The sequence below is a fragment of the Chinchilla lanigera genome, unplaced genomic scaffold (genome assembly GCF_000276665.1).
Source record: "Chinchilla lanigera isolate Chin_1 unplaced genomic scaffold, ChiLan1.0 scaffold00001, whole genome shotgun sequence".
Classification (NCBI taxonomy): Eukaryota; Metazoa; Chordata; class Mammalia; order Rodentia; family Chinchillidae; genus Chinchilla; species Chinchilla lanigera.
The window spans coordinates 11,560,442-11,574,360 of record NW_004955402.1 but is presented as its reverse complement, the minus strand read 5'-3'; the positions used below and the strand labels follow the sequence as shown (position 1 = coordinate 11,574,360).

Genomic DNA, 13,919 nt, shown 5'->3' with positions numbered 1-13,919 from the left:
TAGCAGGATGAGAGGAGCAGAGGCAGAGGGCACCTACACACCGGCCACCAGTGATGAACCAGAGAGACAGGTGACAGCCAGGCAGCAGGGGGAGGGAGGGGAGCTCAGTGCAGGGAGGTCCAAGTAAAGGTGTTAAGGAGTAGGCAGAAGTGCCACCCAGGGGTCAGGAGACCCAGACTGAGAAAAGATGGGAGCGAGGACGTTGCTCATGTCTGAGGGAACTGTTTTAGTAAAAGCCTGGAGGGAGTGCAGAGAAGGTGAATCATAAATACTGAGCTCAGCGAAGAAGTCGGTAGGAGACTGTGACTGTACCGGGTCTCATGAAGATGATGCCTTTTCCAGAAAAAGAAGTGGGTGTGCTCAAAACTAGAAATGAATCAAGCCATTTTTATGGACAGAGGCTGGCCGGAGGATGAGGAAAATGGGGAGAACAGGTTTCGAGAGGCTACAGAAGGCCAGGGTGGGGGCCAGCTTTAGGTAAAACAGCCTCCTCCTGAGCTTGGGAGAGGGCAGTAATAGATGGGAGGAGGTACATCGAGGGTCTGGTCTTCTCCACGCAATGTGTGGCCCAGGTCTGGGATTTTAGGGGGAAAGGGAGGAGGACTCTTTTTTTTTTTTTTGGTACTAGGAATCGAACTCAGGACCTTGTGCTTGTCAGGCAGGCGCTGTACCGCTGAGCTATATCCCCAGCCCTGAGGACGCTGTTTTTGACGTTGATTGCTACTCACTAAATCCTTCTCCTGTGGTCTGAATGTTTATGTTTTCCTAAAGTTTGTGGTTGAAACCCTAATTTCCAAGGCAGTGGTATAAGGAGATGAGGCTTTGGGCAGGTGATTAGTTTGTGAAAGCAAAGTCTTTACGAGTGGGATTAATGTCCTTACATAAGAGACCCCTTCACCTTGTCAGGACACAGAACGGGCACTATCTGTGAGAAATCAGCTCTGACCAGACACCAAATCTGCAGCTTAATCTTGGACTTCTCAGTCTCCAGAACCAGGAGAAAGACGTTTCTGTTGTTTATTAGGCTACCAGCAGCCCAGATGACCCAAGACATCCTCTAATCTGCAGTAGTTTCACACGTAAAGTGGAGTCTGGACTACAAGGTATCTAAAGACACCTCAGAAATGTTAGGATTCCTGTGAGCGCTGAGTGCTGATTTCCTGATTGTCTTAGTCACTTTCTTGTTATTGGGACAAATTACAGGACACCCACAAGTTAGAAGAACAATCTTTCTTGGCTTACGGCTTCATGGTTGGCTGGCTGCAGAGCAGAAGTGGCAAAGTGAAAGGCCCTGGGCAGAGGACAAAGTACCCAACCCAGGGCAGCCAGGATCAGAGAGAAAAAGGAGGGGCCAGGAGGAGAATACGCCCTTCCAGGCCATGCCTGTGGTGAGCTGTCTCCCCCCAGGCCCCACCTCCCAACAACACATGGGCCTTGAAGTCTTGATGAGCATGGTGCCACTGTGACCCAGTCACCTTCTACACACATGAGAATTTGAGGGGATATTTTAGATCTAAAACATAACACTGATACTCAAGGCTAAAAGCTGATGGCATTTACATCCAATTATAGCATTATATAGTGATCTGCCGGGAGCCATATCATTAATGATAAGTACCTACTTAATGAAGCATTTGTCAGATTTTAAAATGATTTAATAGAGCTGATCAGAGTGGGAAACTCTCAGCAGTCTGGCCTTCTTCCATCCCTTCTCGAAGCCCCACCGTCTCTCATGGAAGACTGTGCTGTCAGCTTACTATAACCTGTGTCTTTTTTTCCGATTAGTTTGGACAGTCAAAAGCCACCCTGACCGGGTTTTTCCTCCCCGCTGCTCCTTAGGATAGAAAGTTGCCCCCATGGGAGACTGGTCCTTTGTGAGTCCTCCAAGTGGGTGTGATGTGGGTGCAGAGTACGGCCATGGGTCAAGGACCAAAGGGAGGAGTGTTGCAGTCAGAAAATGTTGCAATCTGGACCCCTGACTGTTTCGAAGATTATGTGAGATAACATCTGTGAAAATAGCTGGGAGTGGCTGTGTGCTCTGCCCACAGCGTATGGGGAGTCACAGAGACCTAGTTGTGATGAGTTTTGAGCCCGAGGTCTGCCACTTTCTAGGTATGCGCATCGGTTTTCTCTTCTATAAACCGGTATAATGATAGTGTCTGCGTTATTGAGCGGATTAAATATATTGACAGCCCCAGATTAGTGACAGTCAGCAGTTTACAGGTCCTGCTGGGCTCTGTCAAACATCAGTTTAATTCTTTCATGAAATTAAATAGCAGTTTCCTGGGTCTGAATTTACCATTTGTATTCGTTAGTTCTAGGTAGTGAATTTAGTTTCGAATTGTTACTCCGCTTACTGCTCTAAATTCAGAATTCAGCATGCATGAGAACAAGGTCTCTCACAGCATATTTAATCAGACATTGTGTAACAAAAGAAGCAATTGATGCACCATTCACAGTGTTTTTAAACCTATATAAAGAGTCATTGATTCAAAACAGTTGCTGTGTATGTGAAAATGTATGTTTGGTGGTTGCCATGGAGGCCACCCCCCGGCTGTGCTGTGGTCACTCTGCTAGCCTTAATTATACACTGGCCTTGCCCAGCAGCCTTCCAAGCTGTCTCCATAACAACATCCCCATGTGGAGTAACGTGACCACCATCCGGGACTGTGTTTCCCATATAGGAGTTTCCCTTAGGAGTCCGGAAGATTCTGGTGGTAAATTTCGGCCTCTGTTTGCTCTACTCTTTTGAACTCTTCAATACACAGAAGTTTTTCTGAATTTCGACTGCCTGTCACTCAGGCTGGCAGGAGCCGGGTGGTGATAATAACAGAACCTAATGTCGTCATTTTATCAGCAGCATGTTGAGATGTCTCTTGACCTATTGCCAAGATATTGAGCTAAGAAGTCTTGGCTACCCCAGTGGGCTAGATAAACTTAAATCAGTTTTAAATATAGGATGTAAAAGCTTGAACTTGTCAACAGATACTATTCAGGGTTCGATGTGCAGAATTTTTGGGTCTCCAGGTGTCTCCAAGTGTCTCCAAGACCACTGGTAAAATCTCTACTGTCTCTGCTGTATGTATATTAAAGCTGTATTGGTTCCATTGGGCTCACACAGATTTCCTGACTTCTAAGTGACCTAGTAGTGTTTTACTTTCCATCTAATTTTTGAGATGAAGGGAAATTTAAAGGATCAACATTGACTCACATCTTGAGCTTCTGAGGAGGTGACACATAGACACATCTTTCAGATTCTGTCAGCAGAGTCCTGAGGCTCAGTTTCTGGCATGCGTGCATATATACAGACACGCACACACAAGAGCGCACTATGGAGGAAACCCTCGACGTATAGTTAGAGTGCTCAGAATGATTTTTCTCACAAGGTCAAATGTTCTCGGCCTCCTACTTTGCATTCTGTGTGTGCTCACTTCTTTCTGTAACTGACATTATCATGTGCATTGTCCTTGGCACCATCTCTCGAGTGCCTTTCTGCCCTTCCTCCATGGGGAAGGAACTTCACAAAAGGGGTGACTTCTCCCCTCACTTCACTGTCTGCCCCTCTTCCCAGCCACACCACTTCTTCAGACCCTGTTCTGTCCCATCTCAGAGCCCACTTGAATGTGTATGTTTGCAGTGTAGCTGATAGCCCTTTTCTTTTCTTCCTTCAGTATGCGGCATCTTCCTGTGCCCTGGAATGGTCTGATGAAAATAAACTGAAACCAAATGAAGCTGCGCTATAATGTAACTTTCATGTTGAAAGAGTGTGCCGAAAAAAATCTAATTATGGCTGTTTCCTAATTAAATCATTTTTCTTTTTTGCTACCTAAGCAGCTTCAGCAATGCGAATAATTTTTCATGGAAAATTAAAGCATAGATGCAGCAGTGTAATTTCCTTCACAGCCTCTGCTCGGCGGTAATAACAGCGTGTCGGTGTCTTTCCATGACATCACTGATGAGGCGACAGGAACACGAAGGGACAAGTCCAGGAGCTGCTGCTGGTGCCGAGCCATGTGGACATAGTCGGCAAAGGAGTTAGTTATTCGGAATTACTGTTTATGAGTGATGTTTTCCCAGAGGGTGCATGGGAGGGGAAGTACAGTTTTGGATTCAAGAAAGAATTTTAAATTCCATTTCGTATTGTCAGAATACTTCACAGAGAAGTGACCTTAATGGACGTCTGCTATTTTGGATAAGGTGCATGTTTTTCTTGTTCCTTGTTTTGTACTCATATTTTTTTGTCCTGGGCTATTTTTAGTTTCATTGATCAACACAGTGTTCTATGTTGCAAAAGTATGATAACCCTGGGTTTCACAACTTTGGACCTGAATGAATTTGCTTTCTATTTGCTTTTTGTTTCTGAAAATTTCTTGACTGTGAGGTTTTTATGGGTGCTGTTCACATTCCAGATAATTTAAAATAACTACAATGAAAACGAGTTAATTGGCCAAGTTTTCAAAGGCCTCCTGGGGGAGGAGCTGATGTGTGATTGGTTCGTTGCAGGATGGCACTGACTCAGTGAGTGTCCAGCGGGTGCTTAAATAAACTGATCCTCTTCACAACACCTCAGTCATGTGTGTTGTGCTCACACCAGAAACGGAGAAAGATGGCTTTCTGCAGGTTGCTGGTGGTGTAACTTCCGTTGTCCCAGCATTCTTGTGATACCCTTACAGATTGTCCCCAACTCATGATGGCTTAAGATTTTTTGACTTGGCAATGTTGCATTCAGAAGAAACCCTACATGGGAATTTTGGAATTTGCTCTTTTCTGAGGCTAATGATAAGTTCTCTGTCTCTCTCCCTTTCTTTCTCTCTCTCTCTCTTTCTCTCTTTCTGTCACTGAGCAGTGGCTGTGAGCTGCAGTGCCCAGTCAGCACCGTGACCACAGGGAAGCCACTGACACTGCACTGTGCCGTGTAGCTATGCTGGGATGCTCTGTGGCTTAGGGGTATTCACACAATATTTTCAGCCAGTGATGGACTTACTGGGATGTTACCCTTCCTGAGTCAAGGGGCACCTGTATTCCATTCTGCATATGGACCATTCCTCAGTTCGGGTTCACTTTTCCTTATAGAGACCCTCTGCCTGCATCCCTAGGACACAGTTGCCCCAGCTGTGGCTGAACATAGGGTAGTTAGCAAAGAGTGCTGCAAGCTGTGCATGTACCCAAACCAGAGGCAAGGGGCCACGTCAGGAGACAATGAACGGCAGTCATCAAAGCCAATACAGTGAAGCTGTTCTTGAGAAATTTGAACGAACAGGCTTTGATTATGGGAAAGCTAAGGGTTTTGTTGTTGTTGTTGTTGTTTTTGATTATTGTTTAAAGTATAAATGACCATTCACTCATTTTTTCCTATCGAAATTTCTCTCCTCTCTTACAAAATGTAGTCCAAACTTTCTTTTTCCCCTCTTGATTCTGTACTGGCTCTTTGTGCTGACCTGATGGTCTGTTAAGATGTTTCTTCCTGGTTTTGTTCCCAAGCGAGCTAAGAGTCAAGGTAAGTAGCATCCAGTTTAAGATTTTTGGCATTGTTTTTGTGTCTGTGTAAGTAGACTGTGCTTGACTTCAAGGGTGGGCAGTTTAGATGACTCCGGAATAGCCAGTTAAGTATGTGGCAAGAAAAGGTTTTTAAGTCAGCGACGAATTGTCTTGTGCCATGTAAATGCAAGTAGCGTTAGGCTGAGTTTATAATTGTGGTTGCTTGTTTCTCTGCACTTCGGGAGGGGTTGGATTGAGTAGGCAGATTGTGTGAGAAGCAGGGTCTCTCTGGCTGTGTTTCCATGCCTGTTTTCCTGGGGTGTAGCTTCTGGGGTGGGAGGTGCTGCAGTAGGGAAGGCCAGTGGGTGCATCTGTGCCCAAGAAAATCCCATGGTTTCGTTCCTGTCTTACTGCAGGCCGATATTCCCTGTATGAGCCTTTGTGTGCCGTCTGCACAAGTTTGCAGGCACACAGTTATGGACTATACTATGCCCGGATGCAGCAGGTGATTGGTCAAGATTTGGCAAATGAAACACTCACCACTTTCCTTTACCTCCATGTCCAGAGAAGAAAAGTGAGAAGAGAGTAGTTAGCAAAATAACAGTAATAACTAGGTAATTCACTGCCTGCTGTATTTCCCTGTGGTGTGAGCCAAACATATGATGAATATTAAAATTTATAACTTGTATTGAGGTAACAGACACATTGCCATTAATATTCCTGAAAATACTCCCCTCACTTTGAACACACTTATCCCATCATTCTTGCCACTTTCTGAAGCAGTGCCTGAGGTCCTCTTTTGTGTCTTTAGTTGCACTATATGCATGCCTCAGTGTCCTGAATTGATTTAAAACATTTACCATTCATGGTATTTTGCCTTCGGGGAAGCACAAGAAATTACACAGTGCCACATCCAGTAAATAAGGTGGATGAGGGTCATGTAATGTTTTTATTTAACAGAAATTACTGTAAACATTTTGAATTGATTGAGGATATTGAGGCAGCCACAAAAAGACCCTTCAAAGAGGCAAGAATGATATAAGGGCATGGAAGTAAAGAGAAACCTTTTCAGGGATATTAATGGCAATGGGTCTTTTACCTTAACACAAGTTTTAAATTTTAATACTCATTGTGTTTTTTAATCACAGCAGGTAGTACTCACAGTTACTTCTCTGACACCCAGGTGGGAGCCAGTACTGTAGAAATAGTCCTGAAAGAGTGAATACAGTGTGCTACTTTTTCCAGATACATAGTTTAAGCTGCAAAGATTTGGTACCATCTTAGGTACTTATGCAAAAGTTTAGTGAACATGGAATTAAAAGCTATAATTTTCAACTCTCAGGCCAATTTCTTGTACAGTTTCACCTCTTCCCCTCCAAAAAGGAGCAAAAACATTTGGCTCTTTTCACCCTGTGTCAGATTTGTCTTCCTAGAACTTGAAATCTTTGGTTGGGGCACCGTGGTTGTCTGCGTCCACGCCGTGCATGAACAGGAGGACTTGCCATCTGTGGAAACAAATCTTTTTCCGATGGGAGTAAAGCGTGTTCTCATTGCATCAGGCCTTGTGTTCTCACCTTGTAAATCTTACTGCATCCGTGTTGCTTCTGCTGTTCCGAATCACCAGATGTTTGCTGCCTTCTGTGTCTTCCTAACATGTTAGGATTTGAGAGGAAAGGTTTCAAATTTCATCTTTCATTGGCATCTTGTGTGTTTTATCCCTCCTGTGGAGCTAGAACACTCGAGAAATTAGAAAGGAGTCTGTCTGGAGGACTGAGGGCGTGGGTATCCTGTGATCCTCAGGGTCGGTGATAGTAGATGCTCCTTTGGAGCACCCCCTGCCCTGGCATTGAAGTGAGCGATTGCTGTGGAACCACCCAGACTACTCGATGCATTCTGGTCCTCCGAGGCCTGAAGCATCCGTGAAATTGGTCATGGTTATTGTCAGTTGTCTCAAGTTATGGTTGGGCTGTGATTCTTCACAAAATACAACCTGGTTTTGATACTTGCAGTTCTTCTGATGGTTTTCTTTGTCCTGAAGTTTTATTTGTCAAGTAGCTCTGTGGGAAGCTGGGTGTGGTGGCACACACCTGTAATCCCAGAACTTGGGAGGGCTGAGGCAGGATGATTGCCACAAGTTTGAGGCCAACCTGGGCTATCTAGTGAGTTCAGGGCCAGCCTAAAAACAATGTAGCAAGACCCTGTCTCAAAAAACCAAAACCAAAACCAAGTAGTTCTGTGAGAAGATGTTGTATTACTGTTTATTCAGCAGGTAAATAGAGTGACCTATCAGGTTGCAGGCTAGGGAGTTGAGACAGTAGAGAGAACGGACAATAGCCCAGCATTTCAGAGACAGAAAGACCTGGATAAAAATCCCACTCTGGCAAGATGGCCTTGAGGGGCTGGGGATTTAGCTCAGTGGCATAGCGCCTGCCTGGTAAGCGTGAGGTCGTGAATTCATTCCCAGTACTGGAAAAAAACAAAAAAACAAAAAACAAGATGGCCTTGGGAAGGTTACTTAAGTTCTCTACATGTCAGTTTTCTCATCTGTAAAATGGGGACACTTGTACACAATTCACAGAAATGTTGCAAGAACTCTGTAAAATAACATCTGCTCAGCAGTTCATGCGAGCTGCTATTCCTTGAAGAGAATGAGCTTTTCCTCTGTGTGTGGAAGAGGGTTGGAGCCACTGTTTGCACGTCGGGCTCAGCTGCAGTTTGGGAGCTGCTGGTGTATGTCATAGACAGCCTTCACTTCTTTCTTCTATGTTGCCATTCTAGTTTCAAGAAAGACTTAAAATTATCGGATTCAAGCAGCACCATAGGTTTTAAAATACTTTTTCAAATTTTCAAGTAGGGCTGGGGATTTAGCTCAGCGGCAAAAGCGCCTGCCTGGCAAGCGCAAGGTCGTGAGTTCGGTTCCCGGTACCGGAGAAAAACCACAAAAAAAAAAAAAAAAATTTTCAAGTAACTCAGGGGACCTAATTTTATCTCACACTTTGGAAATGCTACACTGGTGTTTATTTTTTAAAAAGCAAAACAAAGCAAAGAAAAATAAGTATTGGCTCTAAAGGTTGTTGGATGAGTCCTCAGTAAGGAATTGCAGCTTTCAGTTTGTATTAGGTTGGTGATGTGAGAATGGGGAAGTGAGGCAGAGGGGTATCAAACCTGGTGTGGAACCTCAAAGCCACCAGGATGGTTGCAATGAAGGAGACAGACAGTCTCAGATGTTGCTGAGGACATGAAATGACATTTCTGGTCTACAGAACTCTAAAGCTAAGCAGCATCTCCATTGTAAGCCAGCAATTCCCTCCCAGTATAAACCCAAGAGAAATGCAGCTGTATGTCCAGTACAGCTGAGAATTAGACAGTGGTCAGAGAATTAGACAGTGGTGATTGCACCACTCTGTGTATATACTAAAATCTCTTGAACTGCACCTTTTAGCAGGTTGAATATTGTGACATGGGTTATATCTCAGTAAGGCTATTTTTAATATACGTGTTCAAGAATATCCATAGCAGTTTTATTTATCCCAGCCCCAAACCAGAGAAAATAGCCTATACATCAGTCAAGGAAAAATAATCATCTACCCAAAGGACAGAATATCACACTGGCAAAGCATGCGGCCACAAAGGTGACTCGGAAGGGGTGTCAAGGTTGGGGAGGAGCATGAGAGAGCCTGGGGAGAGGTGGAGGCTCAGTGTCTCCGTCCAGGCAGAGGTAATGTGGGTGTTCTTATGGGTACAGATGCTCAAGCAGCTGTGCACTTGAGATTCCTGCACGTACCATATTTATGCGATATCTGTAGTTCAGTATAAAAAATCTGACATAGGCGGGGTGTAGCTCAGTGGTAGAGAGCTTACCTAGCACACACAGGCCCTGGGTTCAATCTCTAGCACCACCACCAAAAATGAAAAAAAGTTATACTAATAATGCCCGATATAGGTGCTGTCATGGTGCCAACCCAGAAAGCATGGCCCAGATCTACCTCCTGCCAGTGGGTGTTGCACCCAGCATCTTCCCAAGCACGTCCCTCTGCTTCCTGCTTTGAGGTCATCTTCGCACTACAGGAAAGCAAGACCTCGTAAGCCGGAACCTCGCTGTTCTGGGCAGTGGTAGCCATTTCTCCTAAGTGTTGTGATGGGAGTCGGTTTCTAACAGATACCCAGCTCAGTGCCATGGTGCACCCGCCTTAGGCTCAGCGGTGCAGTTTCATTGCATGCACCCTGTGGGGCCAGGGCTCTGCTGCACCCTGGGCTCCGGCTGGGCGGGGAGCCTCGCCATGATCACCCTCCGCTTATGGGGTTGTTCCTCTTCCTCACATCTTTCAGGCTCCCTTTGGCTTGATGACTTTGGAGCTGGAGTGTATCTTTTAAATATGCTGTCCAAGTTGGCAACTGTCTTAGCCCTGGCTTGCCAGGCCATACGTGCACGTTAGCATTTGACGCAGAGAGGAGGAAGGATCCGATGCCCAGGGGGCTTGGGGTGTGGCCAGTCCAGGCAGGCTGAAAACTCGGTTCCTGCTAGGGCTGCACCCTGCAAGCTGTTGACTTCAGCTACTGAAAGGGGCGAGGGGCTCCTCACTTCCCTCTGCCATGCTCCGCAGTCCCTAGGGAGCAGAAATCCCAGCCCTCCCTGCCTCGTGCCAGGGGCAAAACATAACTTTATTATTTTTTTTTAACTTCACGGATAGCATCTCATAAACCAACCAGATTTTAGAATCAGGTTCACTTAACCGTGAACACCTGATACAGTCAGTGTAGGGAGCGGTCACAGCTGAATTAACTGTGCACTCACCTTGTGCTCAGTAGGGTGGCAGGTCCTGTGACATATGTCTCTTATTTAATTCTCGTCACAGTCTTGTGTGGCTCAAATTGCTTGCTTCCCTCCCACCACCACGCTTTTAGAGATGAGGATATGAAGATGTTAGCTAACTTGTGTACGCTGGAATAAGGGCCGTGGGACTTACACCCAGGTTTGGGACGCAAGCCAGTGGCCTCTTTTGAGAACCGGTGTTGGAGGTGCTCCCTTGAGTGTGGATGGTGCTTGAGACTGAGGCTGAGTATGCTTGTCGCTCTCACGGTCACGTGGGAAGGCTTTGTCCCGCCTTGTGGGAAACTGCCTGGTGTAGAAAATACCTTCAGGAAACCAAGAGCTGATGGAGAACAAGGGGAAAGAGGTGACCATAAGGGATGTAGGTCTTCATGGCACCAGGAACTCAGTCTTTAGCTTGGACAACACCGAGCCACGCTGCCAGGGGCTCTTAGGGACCCCCACAGCCTGGCCTCCCAGACCACTGAACATCCGTGTGCCCAGACACGACCCAGGCATGGGAATGCAGATCTCATGCTGCCCTGGCTAGGCTTTGAATTTTCCAGCAGGTGTTTAACTGTAGGGTGGATTAGCTGTTATTGAAGACCGTAACTTTTTTCTTTTGACTTATTTTGATCCATGATGTCCCTAGAAAAGCCTTGCAAATACTTTAGTCTGCTCTCTTCATTAAGAAACAATTAAAAAAGCTTAGTATAGAAACTTTAGAAAGTAAATGAGAAGCAGAAAAACTAATGTGATGGTACCACATTAAACATCTGGGAATGTATTTGTTGGGAATTTTCTCTATACAAATATAATAGTTTAGTTTTATAAAAATGAGATAGTTATCTTCCTGTTCTTTTTGTAGGTTGTTTGTTTTTGAAACACTAGAGATTGAACCAGGGCCTTGTGCATGCTGGGCAGGGGCTCTGCCTCTGGGCCACACCCCCTGGTTCCTGTCGATTTTTATGAACAGTGTCGGGTGGGGGAGGAAACAGGCCCAGAGAGGTAAATGACTTGTTCTGTGCCAGCCCCACCTGGGACAGGTGGCCTCGTACAGGTGCCCAGGCCAGAGTTGCTCCTCTCGCTAGAGGCCAGAGCAGGCAGCTGGTGGCCCGAGGCATGGGGGGGTCTAAGGTACCAGTCTTCTCTGTGGCCGTGGTGTTTGGCACAGCATCTGGTCCTTGAGGAAGGGAAGGAGTGAAAGAAAGAAACAGGCTTTGGTGGCCGATGCCTCTGACCCCCGCTCTCTGTCTGTGCACAGAGGCTGAGCAGCAGTGTGCTTTTAACAACTTCCTCGAAGCCAGGCGTGGTGGCACACGCCTGTAATCCCAGCACTCGGGAGGCTGAGGCAGGAGGATCGGTGCAAGTTTGAGACCACCCTGGGCTACATAGTGAGCTCAAGGCTGGCCTGAACTGCACAGAGAGACCCTGTCTCAAAAAGACAAAAAAAAAAGAAACAACAAAAAAAACTTCCTCGCTCTCCTGCCAGCCCCACCTTGCAGAGCCTCATGCAGTGACTGTGGGGAGGTGGGGGGCCTCTAGCGTTAGGTTGGCAGGAAAGGCCGTATCTTCCCTCTAGCAGTGGTAGGACGACTGCAGCACTCACATTCTAGTACTTGAACTCCAACCATAGGGGCAGTTTCATAAGTATACCATGAAATCTCAGATGCAGGTGGTAGGACACACCCTGGTTTTACATATGGCTGATGGGTAACTCTTGACCCAAATACTGAGCTAGCCACAGAGTTAATACTTTGCACTTTTGGGTAATGCCTTCTCTGCAAAACATCTAAGTGACCATCTACACCAGTGCTGGTGGACCTATGCCTGTGTGTTGCCACAGGCTGTTTGCGTCATTGAAAGCTCTAAAAAGTTGGCCATCAGCGATCTACATGTATAAATCAGTACACCCTTTCATCCAATGTAGTAGCCCCTCCTTACCCTTAGGGGCATAGTCCCAGGCCCCCGGTGGATGCCTGAAGCCATTGATGGGTCCACGCACCCTGTATGCTACATTGCTTCCTAGGTGTATACACCTACAGGAGAGCTCATTGTATAAATCTGACATAGTAAGAGATTAACAACAACAATAAAATAAGTGCAAAAAATACTGTAATAAAATTGCCAGCAAGACTGCTGTTGCATTTTGGGACCATTATTAAGTAAAATAAGGGCTACTTGAACACAATCGTGCAATCCTGTGACAGTGGGTCTGATAACCAGGACAGCAGCTGATGAATAGGCAGGCAGTGTGCACGGGGTGGATAATTGACAAAGGAAAGAGACAGCCCAGCGGATTTCATCCTGTTGCTCAGAACAGTAGGCAGTTTAAAGCTTCTGCACTGTTTATTTCTGCAGTTTTCCATCTAGTATTTTTGGACTGTGGTTGACTGTAACTGATACTGCAGGAAGGAAAGCCACGGCTTGGAGCTACCGTATTTCCACTTCTGGGAACGTAGCCTTTCCACTTGTTTCCACAAGTGTGAAACGGTATTGCTGCAGCCTTATTAAATAGCATTGTTACAGGACAAAAGATTGAAGACAATCCTAGCGCTCATCAATAGGGGACAGGTCTGTCTGGTCTGTGGAATACTGTTTAAAAATAAAAGAATTGAGGACACTGTCGATGTACTGCCAGAGAAAGAGCTCCAAGATGTATTAGTAAGTGAAAAATGCAGAGTCAGATTATATATGTAATATGCCAGCTCTTGTGTGAATAAGAAGAAACAAACCCACTCTATTCATACGCGGTTATGTTCCTATAAATATGCGCTAATATGTAAGGAACAGGAAGTAAGAACTGAGCAGGCAGATTTTTGTTGCAGAATCATTATTTTTTACATACTTAAAAATGCAATTGCAAAAATAAAATATGTTTCAGTGCTTTCCCCTACCAAGTCATGGAAGTGCTTGCACCTTTGTTTGTGTTTAGGTAAAACCTGGGTAAAGTGGTTTTCAACCGGAAGTAGTTGATTAATTGGTAGAAATGTGTGTCAGAAAGAGATGCTGGGGGTAGTGATGTGAGGGAAGACAGAACCGGGCCCCAGGTACGGTGACCTCTGAGACTCCTGGAAAGAGGACTGCTTCCTGCAGTGGCTTTGTGTGGAGCAAACCACGTGTCCCCTCGTCTGTCCAAATTGCGGTTGCTAGCAGTCTGTGAAGGGGAGTTACTCATCGAGGGGCCCACAGCCTGTCCTGGTGCCACACAGAGAGGGATTACATGCTTCGTCCTGGGCTCACACTGTCAGCGACCACCTGAAATGCAGCAGGGCCATCCAGGTAGATTGCTAGCACCCCAGCATTTTGGAGGTGGCAACACAATAAGGTGATCGGCAAGTTGTTGCTTTATAGGTAAATAAATAGTTACATGGGGATGCTTCCGGAACTTCCGAAATGACACTGCCTTCAGAAGGTTTCCACGTACTGGAGAAGGTGGCCATCCTCTCAAGAAAAGCAAGCACAGATGGACACTGTCCTCTTCTGGTAGAAAGGACACTGGCGGGGCTCCTGGCTGCACCCAGAGGGCAGTGGACCCATGTCGGCAGCCTGAATTCTTTTTGGGGACCCGGGGAAGGGCTGCAGAGCAGAGGTCTATGTCTTCAGCTTCCAGGCACGGTGTACTTTGTAT

At 46.0% G+C, this 13,919-nt stretch overlaps 1 protein-coding gene across 13 annotated transcripts in view; it reads left to right on the top strand.

Annotated features, from left to right (window-relative positions):
* Tmem241 (transmembrane protein 241) overlaps window positions 1-13,919 on the top strand; it is a 127,263-nt gene that overhangs the window by 67,134 nt on the left and 46,210 nt on the right. The window contains exon 15 of one of the 13 annotated variants that reach the window (XR_001230957.1): window positions 3,904-4,197. The exons of the other annotated variants lie outside the window; for them this stretch is intronic. The gene's annotated coding sequence lies outside the window, so the exon portion shown is untranslated. The remainder of the gene's footprint in view (window positions 1-3,903; window positions 4,198-13,919) is intronic. 13 annotated transcript variants of the gene reach the window in all.